This window comes from Triticum urartu, chromosome 4 (assembly GCF_003073215.2).
Source record: "Triticum urartu cultivar G1812 chromosome 4, Tu2.1, whole genome shotgun sequence".
Lineage (NCBI taxonomy): Eukaryota > Viridiplantae > Streptophyta > Magnoliopsida > Poales > Poaceae > Triticum > Triticum urartu.
In genome coordinates, this window is record NC_053025.1 from 134114155 (window position 1) to 134120007 (window position 5853).

The window sequence follows — 5853 nt, forward strand, 5'->3', positions numbered from 1 at the left end:
CCCTTAGTCCAATTCGGACCCATGGGGCGCGCGCCTCCTTCCCTTTGGCTGCCTCCTCTATTCCCGTATGGCCCAATAAGGCCCAATACTTCCCGCGAATTCCCGTAACTCTCCGGTACTCCGAAAAATACCGAATCACTCGGAACCTTTCCGATGTCCGAATATAGCCTTCCAATATATCGATCTTTACCTCTCGACCATTTCGAGACTCCTCGTCATCCCGATCTCATCCGGACTCCGAACAAACTTCGGTCATCAAATCACATAACTCATAATACAAATCGTCATCGAAACGTTAAGCGTGCGGACCCTACGGGTTCGAGAACTATGTAGACATGACCGAGACACATCTCCGGTCAATAACCAATAGCGGAACCTGGATGCTCATATTGGCTCCTACATATTCTACGAAGATCTTTATCGGTCAAACCGCATAACAACATACGTTGTTCCCTTTGTCATCGGTATGTTACTTGCCCGAGATTCGATCGTCGGTATCATCAATACCTAGTTCAATCTCGTTACCGGAAAGTCTCTTTACTCGTTCCGTAATGCATCATCCTGACTAACTCATTAGTTCACATTGCTTGCAAGGCCTTATAGTGATGTGCATTACCGAGAGGGCCCAGAGATACCTCTCCCACATCGGAGTGACAAATCCTAATCTCGATCTATGCCAACTCAACAAACACAATCGGAGACACCTGTAGAGCATCTTTATAATCACCCAGTTACGTTGTGACGTTTGATAGCACACAAGGTGTTCCTCCAGTATTCGGGAGTTGCATAATCTCATAGTCAGAGGAACATGTATAAGTCATGAAGAAAGCAATAGCAATAAAACTAAACGATCATTATGCTAAGCTAACGGATGGGTCTTGTCCATCACATCATTCTCTAATGATGTGATCCCGTTCATCAAATGACAACACATGTCTATGGTTAGGAAACTTAACCATCTTTGATTAACGAGCTAGTCAAGTAGAGGCATACTAGGGACACTCTGTTTGTCTATGTATTCACACATGACTAAGTTTCCGGTTAATACAATTCTAGCATGAATAATAAACATTTATCATGATATAAGGAAAATAAATAATAACTTTATTATTGCCTCTAGGGCATATTTCCTTCAGTCTCCCACTTGCACTAGAGTCAATAATCTAGTTCACATCGTCATGTGATTTAACACAATAGTTCACATCTTTATGTGATTAGTTCACATCTCCATGTGACTAACACCCAAAGGGTTTACTAGAGTTAATAATCTAGTTCACATCGCTATGTGATTAACACCCAAAGAGTGATCATGTTTTGCTTGTGAGAGAAATTTAGTCAACGGGTCTGCCACATTCAGAGCCGTATGTATTTTGCAAATTTTCTATGTCTACAATGCTCTGCACGAAGCTACTCTAGCTAATCGCTCCCACTTTCAATATGTATCTAGATCGAGACTTAGAGTCATCCAGATCGGTGTCAAAGCTTGCATCGACGTAACTCTTTACGATGAACTCTTTGTCACCTCCATAACCGAGAAACATTTCCTTATTCCACTAAGGATATTTTGACCGCTGCCAGTGATCCACTCCTGGATCACTATTGTACCCTCTTGCCAAACTTATGGTGAGGTACACAATAGGTCTGGTACACAACATAGCATACTTTATAGAACCTATGACTGAGGCATAGGGAATGACTTTTCATTCTGTTTCTATTTTGTCGTGGTCGGGTTTTGAGTCTTTACTCAACTTCACACCTTGCAACACAGGCAAGAACTCCTTCTTTGACTGTTCCATTTTGAACTACTTCAAAAACTTGTCAAGGTATGTACTCATTGAAAAAATTTATCAAGCGTCTTGTTCTATCTCTATAGATCTTGATGCTCAATATGTAAGCAGCTTCACCGAGGTCTTTCTTTGAAAAACTCCTTTCAAACACTCCTTTATGCTTTCAGAAAATTCTACATTATTTCCGATCAACAATATGTCATTCACATATACTTATCAGAAAGTTGTAGTGCTCCCACTCACTTTCTTGTAAATACAGGCTTCACCACAAGTCTGTATAAAACTATATGCTTTGATCAACTCATCAAAGCGTATATTCCAACTCCGAGATGCTTGCACCAGTCCATAGATGGATCGCTGGAGCTTGCACATTGTTAGCACCTTTAGGATCGACAAAACCTTCTGGTTGCATCATATACAACTCTTCTTTAAGAAATCCATTAAGGAATATTTTGACATCCATTTGCCAGATTTCATAAATGGCAATTGCTAACATGATTCGGATAGACTTTAAGCATCGCTACGAGTGAGAAAATCTCATCGTAGTCAACACCTTGAACTTGTCGAAAACCTTTTGCGACAATTCGAGCTTTTGTAGATAGTAACACTACTATCAGCGTCCGTCTTCCTCTTGAATCCATTTATTCTTAATGGCTTCCGATCACGGGCAAGTCAATCAAAGTCCATACTTTGTTCAATACATGGATCTCATCTCAGATTTCATGGCCTCAAGCCATTTCGCGGAATCTGGGCTCATCATCGCTTCCTCATAGTTCGTAGGTTTATCATGGTCAAGTAACATGACTTCCAGAACAGATTACTGAAGGAAATATGCCCTAGAGGCAATAATAAAGTTATTATTTATTTCCTTATATCATGATAAATGTTTATTATTCATGCTAGAATTGTATTAACCGGAAACATAATACATGTGTGAATACATAGACAAACAGAGTGTCACTAGTATGCCTCTACGTGACTAGCTCGTTAATCAAAGATGGTTATGTTTCCTAACCATGGACAAAGAGTTGTATTTGATTAACGGGATCACATCATTAGGAATGATCTGATTGACATGACCCATTCCATTAGCTTAGCACCCGATCGTTTAGTATGTTGCTATTGCTTTCTTCATGACTTATACATGTTCCTATGACTATGAGATTATGCAACTCCCGTTTGCCGGAGGACCACTTTGTGTGCTACCAAACGTCACAACGTAACTGGGTGATTATAAAGGAGCTCTACAGGTGTCTCCAAAGGTACATGTTGGGTTGGCGTATTTCGAGATTAGGATTTGTCACTCCGATTGTCGGAGAGGTATCTCTGGGCCCTCTCGGTAAGCACATCACATAAGCCTTGCAAGCATTTGCAACTAATGAGTTAGTTGTGAGATGATGTATTACGGAACGAGTAAAGAGACTTGCCGGTAACGAGATTGAACTAGGTATTGAGATACCGACGGTCGAATCTCGGGCAAGTAACATACCGATGACAAAGGGAACAACGTATGTTGTTATGCGGTCTGACCGATAAAGATCTTCGTAGAATATAGGAGCCAATATGAGCATCCAGGTTCCGCTATTGGTTATTGACCGGAGACGTGTCTCGGTCATGTCTACATTGTTCTCGAACCCGTAGGGTCCGCACGCTTAAGGTTTCGATGAAAGTTATATTATGAGTTTATGAGTTTTGATGTACCGAAGTTGTTCGGAGTCCCGGATGTGATCACGGACATGACGAGGAGTCTCGAAATGGTCGAGACATAAAGATTGATATATTGGAAGCCTATTTGGATATCGGAAGTGTTCCGGGTGAAATCGGGATTTTACCGGAGTACCGGGAGGTTACCGGAACCCCCCGGGAGTATATGGGCCTTAGTGGGCTTTAGTGGAAGAGAGGAGAGGTGGCCAGGGCTGGGCCGCGCGCCCCTCCCCCCTAGTCCGAATAGGATAAGGAGAGGGGGCGGCGCCCCCCCTTCCTTCTCTCTCTCCTCTTTCCCCCTCCCGAATCCTATTCCAACTAGGAAAGGGGGGGAATCCTACTCCCGGTGGGAGTAGGACTCCTCCTGCGCGCCTCCTCCTGGCCGGCCGCACCCCCCCTTTGATCCTTTATATACGGGGGCAAGGGGCACCCCTAGACACACAAGTTGATCCACGTGATCATATTCTTAGCCCGTGTGCGGTGCCCCCTTCCACCATATCCTCGATAATATTGTAGCGGTGCTTAGGCGAAGCCCTGCGACGGTAGACATCAAGATCGTCACCACGCCGTCGTGCTGACGGAACTCTTCCCCGACACTTTGCTGGATCGGAGTCCGGGGATCGTCATCGAGCTGAACGTGTGCTAGAACTCGGAGGTGCCAGTTTCGGTACTTGATCGATCGGGCCGTGAAGACGTACGACTACATCAACCGCGTTGTGCTAACGCTTCCGCATTCGGTCTACGAGGGTACGTAGACACACTCTCCCCTCTCGTTGCTATGCATCACCATGATCCTGCGTGTGCGTAGGAAAATTTTGAAATTACTACGTTCCCAACAGTGGCATCCGAGCCTAGTGTTATGTGTGATGTTATATGCACGAGTAGAACACAAGTGAGTTGTGGGCGATATAAGTCATACTGCCTACCAGCATGTCATACTTTGGTTCGGCGGTATTGTTGGATGAAGCGGCCCGGACCGACATTACGCGTACGCTTACGCGAGACCGGTTTCCCCGACGTGCTTTGCACAAAGGTGCTTGCGGGTGACAGTTTCTCCAACTTTAGTTGAACCGAGTGTGGCTACGCCCGGTCCTTGCGAAGGTTAAAACAGCACCAACTTGACAAACTATCGTGTGGTTTTGATGCGTAGGTAAGATTGGTCTTGCTTAAGCCCGTAGCAGCCACGTAAAACTTGCAACAACAAAGTAGAGGACGTCTAACTTGTTTTTGCAGGGCATGTTGTGATGTGATATGGTCAAGACATGATGCTAAATTTTATTGTATGAGATGATCATGTTTTGTAACCGAGTTATCGGCAACTGGCAGGAGCCATATGGTTGTCGCTTTATTGTATGCAATGCAATCGCGCTGTAATGCTTTACTTTATCACTAAGCGGTAGCGATAGTCGTGGAAGCATAAGATTGGCGAGACGACAACGATGCTACGATGGAGATCAAGGTGTCGCGCCGGTGACGATGGTGATCATGACGGTGCTTCGGAGATGGAGATCACAAGCACAAGATGATGATGGCCATATCACATCACTTATATTGATTGCATGTGATGTTTATCTTTTATGCATCTTATCTTGCTTTGATTGACGGTAGCATTATAAGATGATCTCTCACTAAATTATCAAGAAAGTGTTCTCCCTGAGTATGCACCGTTGCGAAAGTTCTTCGTGCTGAGACACCACGTGATGATCGGGTGTGATAGGCTCTACGTTCAAATACAACGGGTGCAAAACAGTTGCACACGCGGAATACTCAGGTTATACTTGACGAGCCAAGCATATACAGATATGGCCTCGAACACGGAGACCGAAAGGTCGAGCGTGAATCATATAGTAGATATGATCAACATAGTGATGTTCACCATTGAAACTACTCCATCTCACGTGATGATCGGACATGGTTTAGTTGATTTGGATCACGTGATCACTTAGAGGATTAGAGGGATGTCTATCTAAGTGGGAGTTCTTAAGTAATATGATTAATTGAACTTAAATTTATCATGAACTTAGTACCTGATAGTATCTTGCTTGTTTATGTTGATTGTAGATAGATGGCCGTGCTGTTGTTCCGTTGAAATTTTAATGCGTTCCTTGAGAAAGCAAAGTTGAAAGATGATGGTAGCAATTACACGGACTGGGTCCGTAACTTGAGGATTATCCTCATTGCTGCACAGAAGAATTACGTCCTGGAAGCACCGCTGGGTGCCAGGCCTGCTGCTGGAGCAACACCAGATGTTATGAACGTCTGGCAGAGCAAAGCTGATGACTACTCGATAGTTCAGTGTGCCATGCTTTACGGCTTAGAATCGGACTTCAACGATACGTTTTGAACGTCATGAGCAGATATG